Here is a 13834-nt window from a genome sequence, read left to right as displayed (position 1 = left end):
CATTCGTCTCGGTTTCGTTCCACCGTTTAGATTCTGGTTCGCGCGTTTCCTTTGGTGATCGCGCGATCCCACCAATCGCGGACTAACTCACCCTCTGGCCAGAATGAACCATTTGTGACAAGTTTGTAGTCTTTCTCCACTACATTTACCCTTGCTGTGTAGGTTGGGTTCTCACTGTCCCAATATTTTAACAGTTTTACCCAGGTTATTTTAACGCCACGATCCGCTGCGTATGACATGATCGATTGGATGATTTCGTTCGATGAACCATCCGCTTTTATTCTGGACATGAGTAAGCGTTTCGGCTTACACTTTCTCTGTACACCTTGAAATACATATCTAGGTCTTGCTGATGAATTATCTGTGACTGACTTATCATTAAAGTGTGGGACACCGCGTGTGCTACCTGCAGATGCATCTTTTACACTTTTTGCTTTTTCCGCATAGCTTGGTTTTTTTTTATAACAGTTTCTGGTTCCAAGGTAATCGGGTAGTATTTTTTACCGTCGCCAGTAGAAGCGTTGGTAGATGAACTTTTAATCAGCCGAATTTGGCTCTTTACAGAACTTTGCGGGGTGTCTTTAATATCTCGCGCATCACAACTATTCGCATATACAGTCGTATTAGCTTCTATATTGCCGTCTATAGTATGTCCGGATGCACTTTTTATTTTATTGAGCTCTTTCTCGAGTAATTCTATACGCTTCCCCTTTTCTGTATTGTCATGCCTTAATTCTTTTATTTCGTCCTTCATGCTCTTTAACTCTACATTTGAGGTATGTACTAGAGAATTGAGCTGTTCCAATATCTCGGACCGCATCCCAACAAGTAGGCGAAATAGATCTTCCGTGGCGTCCACACCTATGTGCCGATTCGCTGGAGTACCGTTATCGTTACGCTCAACTGGTTTCTCAGTAACGGTACCTGTACTAGTCGTATCGAGATCTGTTCTCGACTTATTTCGATCCTTGTATCGCAGAACAAGTTTCAGCTCCTCGACACCAACGCTGCTCCCGATGTAGTGATACAGAAGATAAACATCGTCTATAAGTTTTTCTTCTGCCTTTGAGCTGCCGCCATTAGTACGTTTCACTAATACTCCGAACGGCGTAGAAGGAATCCTCTTCAAAGCACAATCATATAACGACTGTCGAACATTAAACAACGCTTCGCTATCACATTTGTATACTCTTCTAATGTATGATTTAAAGTCTGATTTAGTAAGCGACCCCGCTTCCTCGGATAACAACTCATAAATGCCACTGTCTATTTGTGTGGACGTAAGACTGATTTCGCTTTCTTCAAACACAGTTTTTTCTTCTGTGATACTTTCATCACTTACACTAGACATGATTTTCAGTTACGTACATTTCATGCAGGCGATTGCTGTTTATATGTACCTTGTCAACATGCTTACAGTTTGTACAGTACGTATATATGTATAGTGTTATCGTGAGAACAGTTCACCGGTCACTACACACTTGACCATGGTCACACAATTTAGAAAATACATTAGTTCCAGTTTATGCAACATAGTTTTCACTATTTGACAATATCATCTCGAAATGTTCACACATCATGTGCATCCTTTTCTTTACGTGTCCAAAACGTATATATAGATGCAGAAATTTGTAAAAACTTACGGAGCTGTTGTAAAACCGTCCGCTCACCTTGACGAATGCGCATGATGGGACATATTTAATTATAGACACAAAAAAGTGGGAGTTATATAACTACCAAAAGAAGAGGTCTTTTTCTTGGCTCATGACAAACGTATGTATTGTAAATATTTCTTTGTTGGCAGTGCCTGTGTTTTTTATTTTTCCATTTTAAGTTTCAGTGATATTACACACTGATTTTTAAAAAAAAATACTGGAACTAGGTAGTAAACGGTAACACCTAATACTTTTATTGAAATGTCATTTCACAAATGATTACATGGAGTTCCCATTGAAGCTGTTAAGAGTCATATGTATTGTGTGTAATTTGCTTATATTGTAATTCAACTTATAACGATTATGGTGCTTAATGCTGTTGTTTTTGATTATTCAAATATATGTGTTTTCTTTTCCAAATAGAATGAACAACTCGCTACAAAGTTAAGTTGATGTAGGCCAATATTCTTCATTGGATCAGGCAAAAGTTATTGCAACTTACAAAGACGAAACAAGACCTAGCCAATATTGATAACTTAAAAAACAAAAATTATGTTTCTTTTTATATAAAATCAAAATATTTTACGTGATTTTATAAATTGTGTTAAATGTGTAGTTCGTCATCTTCCTCCTACAATGGCAGTCTTTCGGTAAGTTATATACTCACTAAGATGTCAGAAAATGTAAGTTAATTTACGATATATGTTGGTTCTAATACAATGCTAAACGTATGTTTGGCACTAATGCCAGACAAGATTCATCAAACATTTTCGAACTCGTGAACTTGAACTTGGCCTTAGATTAGAATATATAGACAATCGCACATGGAAGGTTCTCACAATAAAAGCGTTGCCGAGTACATATATACCATTGTACTTATATATGAGAATGACGTGTGATTGGAAACATATGTTGCCAAGATTTTTTTTCAGACCGCCGATTGTACTACCTTTTGACGTTATCAAGTTGTTTAAAAATGTCCAATTATCAACTAATGTCAATTAAGTATAGTCTAGCTTACGGATATGTGTGAGTGTAGTTAATAAAATGTATGTGAGTTTGAAAGCTGTGATATGATCCTACATCTGTCTTTTATATACTATAAACCTACACATTTTCGCTTTGGCTACATCTCGCGTATTTTGCAGTCGATTAGATTTCGCGGAAATAGCTCGCAGTGAGAACGGTTCAACTAAAAATACAATATAGCTTTCAAACTACCAATCGAGAAATCAAATTGTTGTGAAACAGTTTCTAGACAAGAAAAACCCGAAATTGAGTTGTCTACGATGGCCCGTTTGAGCCTGTCAAATTACAACTACGTTATTGAATAAGTTGTACATTTATAAATTGACAAAGTGTACATGACCATTTACTCTTTAGAAGTTGTACATTTATAAATTGACAAAGTGTACATGACCATTTACGGTGGGCAGAGCAAGGTATCGGCGTGAGTTATTGAGAGACTGGTGAATGGGAATTTTAGATTCCAGTCTTGACCTTTGGTTCAGCCTTGATTCAAATTGCAGCGATAACGTGACAAACAATAAAACGCAGGCTATCATCAGTTTGACATTCCCTGTAAATGCAGTCAGTTATATAGGATTTGGTCTTCAAATTCTATCTATAAACATACAAATGCAATTTAGATGTTGTCTTGAAAACATGACTTCAGCAGATATAATTGTCTGTATACGGAAAACAACGAGGGGACGTGGTCTGCGCTTAATTGTTTGTCACGTTATCGCTGCAATATTAATGAAAGCTGAACCAAAGGTCAAGACTGGAATCCAACATTCCCCATTCACCAGTCACCCAATAACTCACGCCGATACCTTGCCCTGCCCACCGTAAATGGTCATGTACACTTTGTCAATTTATAAATGTACAACTACTTAAGAGTAAATGGTCATGTACACTTTGTCAATTTATAAATGTACAACTTATTTAATCAGGTAGTTGTAATTTGACAGGCTCAAACGGGCCATCGTAGTTGTCGTGAAATAGTCGCTAGACAAGAAAAACAGCAAAATGAAGTTAAAAAACGCGAAATTAAGCTGTCGTGAAATGGTCGCTAAACAAGAAAAACCCCAAATTAATTTGTCGTGAAATAGTCATTTAGCAAGAAAAACGCGAAAATAAGACGTCGTAAAATGGTCGCTATACAAGTAAAACGCGAAATTAAGTTGTCGCGAAATAGTCGCTATACAAAAAGAAAAAAACGAAATTAAGCTGCCGCGCAAAAGTCGCTAGACAAGAAAAAATGCGATATTGATTTGTCTCGAAATGGTCGATAGACAATAAAAACGCGAAATTCAGTTGACTTGAATTAGTCGCTAAACAAGAAAAACGCGAAATTAAGTTGTCGTGAAAAAAGTCGCTAGACAAGAAAAAATGCGATATTGATTTGTCTCGAAATGGTCGATAGACAATAAAAACGCGAAATTCAGTTGACTTGAATTAGTCGCTAAACAAGAAAAACGCGAAATTAAGTTGTCGTGAAAAAGTCGCTAGATCAGAAAAACGCGAAATTATGTAGTCGCGAAATGTTCACTAGACAAGAAAAACCCGAAATTGAGTTGTCGTGAAATGTTCGGTTGACAAGATTCATCAAAAACTTTTGAACTCGTGAACTTGAACTTGGCCTTAGATTAGCATATATAGACAACCGCACATGGAAGGTTCTCACAATAAAAGCGTTGTCGAGTACATATATATCATTGTACTTATATATGAGAATGACATGTGATTTGAAACATATGTTGCCGAGATTTTTTTCAGACCGCCGATTGTACTTCCTTTTGACGTAATCAGTTTTTATCACATAAAATCTAAAACTGAATGTTTTCAAAATGTCCTATCAACATTAAGTTGTCGCGAAATGGTAGTTAGACAAGAAAAACGCGATATTAAGTTGTCATTATATGATCGCTAGACAAAAAAAACACCTCGAAATAAAGTTGTCGTAAAATAGTCGCTAGAAAAGAAAAACTCGAAATTAAGTTGACGTGAAATAGTCGCTAGAAAAGAAAAGGCGAAATTAAGTTGTTGTTAAATGATCGCTAAACCAAAAAATCGCGAAGTTAAGTTGTCGTTAAAGGGTCGCTAGACAGGAAAAACGCGACATTTGGTTGTCGCGAAATAGTCGCTAGACAAGAAAAATCCGAAATGAAGTTGTCGGAAAATGTTCGCTAGATAAGAAAAACGCTTAGCTGGTTAACAGTAAAAATACCAGTTTGATGTACCCACTTATACTATAAATATGATATAATTTATATCGCCGTCACCCAAGGAAACTTTTCTGTTATCTTCGTAATAAGATCAGCTCTTAAACAACTGCAAAAATGAATTTTAATATGTTTTATTCATAAGTTGCACCGAAAATATAAACTGTGAAAATAAAAGGATATTTGAATGAAAAAAAGAAGAGAAAATAAATTTATGAAACAATGATTTTTTTTTCTTTTGTTATGTTTGGCCTCTGATTTCAACCTGAGTTAATCTACCAGTCAAGCACATAAAATACATTAAAACAACTACAATAAGTTTAGAGTGAATCTAACCTGATCCTTGAGTGCGAAATGCTACAGTATAGTTGATTCCTATCGTTATCAACGTTCTACGATTTTGAATAGGAAAATATATTATGATGAATCATTTATTTTATTTATCATTTTCTTTTTTTTAATTGAAAACTTTGATCTTGATGATAAAACGGTTATCAACATTGATGCCTGTAAGTGTGGCACAGTTATCTATTTTCGTCATTTGCTCTTTAATACTTGATAGTAAGTCAAGGAAATTTTTTTTTGCACATTTATCAATTTCTTTAAGGAGTAAAAATGATATTTCTGGTAATTGTTTCTTATTTTATTCGCGTAAATTAGTTTGTGGAATTTAACATGACCGCGAATACAGAAAAAAAACTATACTGTAAAGACATGTGAAGCGAGGGTATGAAATCTCTGCCCTTTTATTATCTCCCTTTGATCATCAAAACGATAAATAAACAGGTTGCCCTACGCAGCTCAGAAGTACATGGAGTGACAGTCTAGTGGTCCTATTGAGAAAGATAGAAAAACTCCCTCATTCAGAATTAAATGTATGGGTAACCTAAACCAAACAAATAAGTCTTACTGCTGTGATCCAGACCCAACGTTGTCACTCAGGCTACAGTACCACTCCAACATGGGCTTTGATCTTAACTAAATGTAATTGAAACTTTAATTCGTATTGGGCGAAAAACCTCTCTTGCCGTCAACCTCGCCGATTCAACGAAGGAGGCTCCAGTAGGTAATTATAATCAAAATTGGACATTTTTGTCTAAGAGTTTATGTTTATATCATTGTACAAACAAGTGAATAAGTTAATCAATTACCATTAATTAATGTCGTCCAAACGTAGTGAGGGACTTACTAGTATAGGTTTTACTCCGTTAGTGAGTTTGGTAAAAACATCAGTATATATGGGTTCTGAGGAATACCCGATGTAATTATTGGACTGCTTGGGCGTTTGGGACACACTTCTTCTATAGTTGTCACTCATATCTATTGATATTTTTATTTTGCTAGGTAAAAGGTAAATATACATGTGCCAACTCAACCTTTCTCTTAAGTTATTCTAACAAAATTAATTTTGTTGTTGTGCATACGTGTGCCTCTGCACACAAGTCCTGGCATATTAGATTACCTTCAGCATAAGATACTGCTGTTTCAACAATAACCATGCTTGTTTGTTTCCTGATTAACGTTCCATTAATATCGATAAATTCATTTATCCCAAATATTGATCTACAACCTATACGATATCAACCTTACTGAGTATCTTGCATTTCATTTCTTGTAAAAATAGTGCTTTAATTAGTTATTTATGTTCTAATCATTATTCTAATTATAATTTTACAAAATAAATGAATAAATAAAATAAAAAAATAAATAAGGTATTATTGAATACTGTTAAACAATAATAAATAGATAAATAAATGAAATAATAAGGTAAGTTATTTAATACTGTGAACCATCATTCCCACCCCTTTATAGCCTCAGTCTTACAGCGTATGACGTAACGACGGGAGCCAGCCGGACTAAGTCGCTGCACGTACCGGTAGCGGTCCGGGTGTTAGTCCGTCCTCGTGGAACGAAATCTCTTTGTACGACCAAAACGAACTAAACAAGAATATTGACGGCTATTAGACGGCATTAAGGGCTCGGGCCACTGTAAAGGACATGGGGACATAGCCATCAGTTACAACGTTACAGAACAGGAAATCAGGAATTCGCCAACGGAACCAATGCAAAGAACGCTGTATTTTATTTTCATTTATCATTTGAGAAGATGTTTTTATCGCCAAAATTGTTTATAAGGTTGCGAAAATGCATGTACTTATTAATTAATTCATACCGTACAATATTCGATAAGCATATTCATTTTTTGACATTAAATTAAAAATAAAGAGCCATAGGTATTCTAATGATTGTTTTTGAGGAAACATTTATTTCATTTCTTTAATGTGTGATACTTGTATTACCCATCTAATTGTTATGATTTTGTTTAATAATACTTGTTATAACATCAATAGTAATTTTCGTTGCGATCAACTTTAAAAATACATATAATGGCACTGAAGTCTAAACATAAACAACCAAACATTTTTTCAAGAGGGACAAGAGCAGCAGTAGAGAGCTACAACGAGTGTCTTTTTGACATTGTTTATATTTAAATAAAATAAATGTACAAAATTGTATAGCAATCAAAAGTTATCATAAATATTAAGTTTAAAGGTTTTAAGGTTAATTCTGGTTGCAATTAAAGACATTTATAGACTTTTATAGTTTTGAACTATTTTACATATATGCATATAAGAAAGGGTTAAAATTTTACGACAAACACACAGAAAACGTTCGAATGACCTAAAGATGCTCCGAAGCTGAAGAATTTTTTCCCCTAAAAACAGGATAAGATAAATGGGTATTTTTCCTCGGTGACAAAAGTTACTTTCTTTACACCATTACCACCAGTGAAAAGTTTGGGGTTCTAATTTTACTTTAAATCAAAAATATAAAAAATCATTAACTCTGTTGTCTATGACCTATATGGAATTAAGTACTGATTGTGCATGTACCAAAAGCAAAATAAATTATTTTACATTATTTATTGTGTTAATTGGACATCTATAAAGAAGATTAAACACCATTTATTGATTAAATGATGGGTATTGTTTATGCTCTGTCGGAGGTGGAACATCTTTAAAGAGGAAAGTAAAGAAACTTCGGAAAAGAGTTCCAATTAAACGATAACTTTCACTTACTGTTATGAATCTCTAACATCGAAATTTTTATCTTTCATCTAAAAACAAAAACCTAATCCATTAATGATTATTCCAAAGCTTTCTTTACAATATTTTACTGAAGACCGATCCTGATCTGTAGAAAAGCTACTGCATGTACCATTTTACAACGTTTACCGAGTTGAAAAATATATCAACACGTTTATGTCGATTGTCAAAATTTATTATTTGAAATAATAAAATGTTGAAAAATGCAGTCAATCGAAATTTTCATGTTTTACTATGATAAGGTTTAAAATGAAAGGTAAAAAATAGTGAGAAAAATAATAATGAAGAGGTGAATGAACTGTTCTTTCATTGCGAAGATCGTTTTTTAATAAATTGTTGAGATTTAAGCTTAAGGATACACATTTACCTATCATTTTCAACTAAGTCGCTTCAATGAAATCTATGTCAACTATGTAGTTTTGTCAAATAGAAATAATTATAAATGAATAGCAAATCCTACAATATTATCTTTAGATATCATTCAGCAACATTGAAAAAGAGACAAGTGATTACTTATATATCTATATTGAAATAATTTGCGCATGTGCATTGCGCTTCAAAAAGGAAACAACGAAGACAATAGACTGAATATCAAATGAATGGTCTAAATAGCCAAGAGTTATTAACACATAATACTTGTAATCGAACTTGAAAGGTATACACATACATAATTTACGTTTGTATAATCAGAACTTATAAATATGTTATAATTAAACTTGGCAGCGCTTTTCTAGGACACATAAATAATAAATGAAATCAAAATAAAGAAAACGATGTTTCAGGATAGATAATAAAACACCATTAGGCTCTTGAATACATTTTAGTTGATATTTATTACATGTTGAATGGCTATATCAAATGTTGGGATTACGGTCAATGTCTAAATAAATTAACACAAATAAGTATGGAAAACATATACTCCCACAAACAAAATAAAAAAAATGCTGCTTAAAGTTAAAAAAACATGGAAAATACAGACGTATGAATATTCTTAATTGACTTTTAAACATATCCAGTTATCATTTCCCCCAAAACAATAATCAAAATAGTTCATAATATTTAAAATGCGCGATTACTGTATATACATAACAAATACATCATTTATTACCATAAGAATAATTAATTTCCGTGACCTGAAAGTGAGTTTATGTTTGTCATATGTTGAGTTCGACATTTGCCATAGTCTTCTACCTGTGACGTATACCTGGAGAAGCACCTGCAGACCAATACAAAGGCGGACCTTGACACCTACATTGTACCTTAAAGATTCTACACTGCTGACAAATGACATTTGTTTGTCAGTAACAGATGAATTAGTATTTTTCTTTCGTTACAAATGTTAGTTACTTTATTCCATTACCACCTCTGAAAAGTTTGAGCTTCTTTTTTTACTTCAATAAAATATTTAAAATAATTAATTGCGTCAATAAAAGTCGTCATAACACCATATCGTACATGCATGTATTATGAAGTACTGACTGCGCATGCACTAAAAGCAAAATAAATTATTTCATATGTATTTTTGTTAATAGAACACATATATACACGGTTAAACATTAGTTATTGTTAAAATGATGAGTATCATTTATGGTCTGTCGGCGATGGAGCATCTTTAATGTTCAGTTCATAGAATATGATATTCCTCGCTATATCCTATCACTTATTCGTGATGTATTATTAGAAGTGTCACATTACTGGCGGTAAGGTCTCCGGGTAGTCAAGCAAACAATTGTCAGATAAGAATCCCTGTTGTTACTTATACATATGCACAGGTTCATATCTCCATCAGCTGTCAAGGAATAATTCACTACCAAGATTGTATCGTCGAATTGATCCAAAATGTCGATTCTAGATTAGAATTCGAGATACAATAAGTGGGACACGAAATGGCTGAAGATCACGGCAATATAATTAATACCCTTATTGTTGTAGTAGGTTCGCGAGTGTGGTTGGTGGAGATTCCACCATTATTAACTGTATGTAGTGTTAGTCTCTATTTCTTTTCAGATTTAAAACGTTGATTATTAAATTTGAAAAGTAATCAATACATGCACCTTTATTTCTGTAACACCAGTTTACAATGTATATGAAACCATCATTAGATTACGCTATTTGAATATTTTACGAATTTTACTTATTGGGGTTTTTTTTTCATGGAAAAACATAAAAAATGTAAAATTCTTTTGAAATGTTTTTAATTAATATGCTTCAACAAAACGATTTTTTATACAAATCATTGAAGACAAGAAAGAGATAGGTTTGTTACCTTGAATATATCCTGCTGCAATAAAAAATGAAACATAGGGAACGATTTGATACCAGAAAGTTTCTAAAGTCTTTTCACATTTTTGCTATTTTTAAACTCCATTCACTTAACGATACAACTTCCACTTGGATCTTCAAGTAATTGATTTGTTGTAAGGTTATTGGTATTAATCGCTGAAACAAGTATATAGAAGTCTTCCAAAATAAATTATTTCACAGTTTTCAAATTTCAATACAGTCTTTCTTTCGTCGTCCTAAAATCGTTTCGCTTTAATCGGTATTGTCTGGCCTGTTGAATTATACCCGTCGATATCTTACATTGCAGGTTTAAACTCAAACCCGACGCCGACATAAGTTAATACTTTTAAAACAACAACAGGTCTATACCAGGGCACAAAGGAAGAATTATAATCTTTCTTACACGATACGAGGGCTCTCTTCGGCAATGTTAATTGGGGCCACTGGGGTGTTTTTAGTATAACTCGAGATAAAGATAATGATATTAAATGGATTAATTTTATCCTCATTTTAGCACAAATTCTGTTGTTTTTGTGTTTTGGAGAGATATATCATGCTGTTTACACAAACAATAGAGCCCCGCTAGGTAAATAGACCGGCGGTGTGTTTGAATCGATGGCTAGTCCTCCTCAAGTACTCTCCCGGTTGGCCGGATATTTTAACCGGGGTTGGTTCTCACTTTTAATTACGTCAGCTGAGAACCAACCAGGCTTAACCTTTCAAGAGCTTAAGAGAGTCTGACGCCCTGGAATCCAAGGTCGTGAGTTCGTTTGCATGATTTTGTCATCCGTCTTAAAGATTGCGGCTTTGTTTGAAGTTTTGATACATTTATATACATTACCAGTACTTACGAAGTTTGGTTGCTGTTGGTTGTGGAATGATTGGATCCAGCGATGTTCGTGAGATAAGATTTATCATATAGTGGATGGTAGTAATTAAAGCTAAACCTACGTTAAATGTGCAGTGTACTACAGTAATATGAACGATCGCCCCTTTAATTTTAAGTAAAAGGTAATAAACGAAGTTGTTTATAAAAAAAAGTATACGCAAAATGAAATATTTGATTTTATCCTGGTTAAGAGATGTACTTTTAAAATATTGTTATTCGATCTAAATATATAAATAATATAAGATTTAAGATTTTAGTTGTCTTATTCAACAAAATATCATGTTTTCCATCATCAGTAGTCCAAAAGCACTGTTTGAGCATGGAAATAAATATTCCTGCATGCCTCATTTTCGCAACATCTTTTGAAGTTGAATTTTCTTTCATGTTGACCGTTCTTTTGGTGATCAAAATTATCTTTCATTTGTTCACGTTTGATGTAAGATTTTCTATTACTGGTCTCGAAGTGTAAAATTTTTTGCTCTTCAATGCTCGCAAAAATCTAAATATTTAAGATTTGTTTTATGGGAAACAAAAATGAAATTAGCCCGAATATACCTATATCTTTAACGTGACGCTACCAAAATTAGAACATTTTTTCTGAAAATAATGGTAAAAAAGTTCTAGTGTTTTTCTTGAATCCAATTGTTTCTAATAGTTTTAATTTCGTAATGGAGAGCTTTGAAGCATGCCCGGCCCAGGCCTGTGTTTCAGCAGGATTGAGCAGATAATAAGTCATTGGAACGAAAAAATTACTTTGAAAATTGTCGCTGTTGTTATTCAGTACCTTGATTTTTGTTCAGGGTAGTTTTTGTTTGTTTGGATTATACATTGACCATTCTGTATCATCTGTTTTTGAAGTGTTCAATTTTGGGCAGAGCCACGTTTTATGTATTATTGGTAGATTAGCAAAAATTCATGTTCGTCTAGGCATAATCAGTCAGATTATAAACCAAAATGTAAGGATAAGAGCTGATCAGACGAAAAATTATTAATTATTATCGTCATATTTTTATTTCTCCTAATACTTAACAGTGGTTATAATATTTTAGATCAAACACCATTGCTAAGGGTAAAAAACGAATTTTGCAATAAATTCACCAAGGTGGAACGAAAAGGAGAAAACTAAACGATTAAGTGAAAAGACCTACTATAGTAACTTCTAAATAACAAGGAATGTAAATAACATACTAAATCCAATCAACAAAATTTAATATACAAATCCGCAAAGGAAAGTGTAGACAATATTATTCGTTATTTGATTTGTATATCGTTAATTGTGATAAAAAACAACATTTGGATATATAAATTATCGAATGGTGAAATTTTTGCTTTGAAATATCATTTATTCTCTAACAAATATTTGTTTGAATATCTACACAAAACAGTTTAATTTCATAAACAGTGGCGCTATTTTTCGTTTAACTGTAACATTCGTTTGAACAAAATATACTGGTGTATCAAATATAAAAATAATGCCCTAAAACATATAAAAGATCCTGATTTAAGTTTCGAAATTTTAAAGACTATTGTTTTACATCGTTTTCTTATTTCTGTTATTTATTTTGATAAAATGGTTTAAAGTTACTTAAATATTTGAATTTATTTCTCTTCATGCAAAATAGTTAAGTACTGAACGACGGATAGAGCGAATAGTGCTAATACGATAAAAACATACTAATCACAATTACATGTTATGGTCATTTTAATTTGTCTGAACATATCTCTGTGCATTTAAGGTATTTCATAGAAAAATATATATAATTTGATAATGGCGAATGGGAAATTAAATTTATTCGGAATATAGTATATACCTCGTGTTTAATTTTTCCCATGCATTGTAATATGTTGATCTTTTCAACGGATTTTTCTCGTGCTTAGTATTACAGCGGCTCAGAATTCGAGAGAGGACGAGTTTCTGATAGAATTGAAATTTGATTTACACCTAGCTGTTAAAGAGTTTGTCCAAAAGAAAAGTTTTAAGAAAACTGTCATGATTTTTAAAACATCTGTAAATTCATTTAAGCATTAGTGGTGCGATGTTGATGGTGCTAGTTTGTAGTTTAGTTCTGAAAGGTTATAGAAACTAAATACATTTTGAAAACTGGCTGCAACATTCAAATCTTATCTTTTCTACATAGCTGTGTTTCTGGAAACTTTTCCCAGATGTTTTGGTTCAGCAGAATACAAACTGCATCACAAACGAAAGCTTTATTCCCAAACCGCCAAACCATCGTCTAAACAAGGCTCTCAATGGGTGCTTACTGGAGACAAATTACAAAGGGAAAGTCTACTTTGTGGGAAAATTGTGTCAGGGAAATTGTGATGGTGGTTCCATTAAACAAAGAATTGCTGAATTTCCGATATCCTTGCTGTGATGGCTGAAAATCAACGAAAACGCTGGGCGTTTAATCAGAGTACAGTGTTCATAAACTAGGAAAGTGGAACATATTAAATAAAGTTTGCAACACAGCAAAAATAACCTGAACACAGATTTGTTTTTTTTTATATAAATATTCATTAACTTAAGTAAGTTATTAATAGAAACATGCTCTGAAGAGAAATTTGAATAAACAGTATCCCTCGGTGTATATGTTTTATCGAGGTGCCGGTGTCTGGGAAGCAGAGACTTTCTCAATAATTACCATAAATAAACAAGCATTGGAATAAATACAG

This window comes from Argopecten irradians, chromosome 12 (genome assembly GCF_041381155.1).
Source record: "Argopecten irradians isolate NY chromosome 12, Ai_NY, whole genome shotgun sequence".
NCBI lineage: Eukaryota > Metazoa > Mollusca > Bivalvia > Pectinida > Pectinidae > Argopecten > Argopecten irradians.
The sequence above is the reverse complement of the archived record's forward strand: the minus strand, read 5'-3'. Positions refer to the sequence as shown.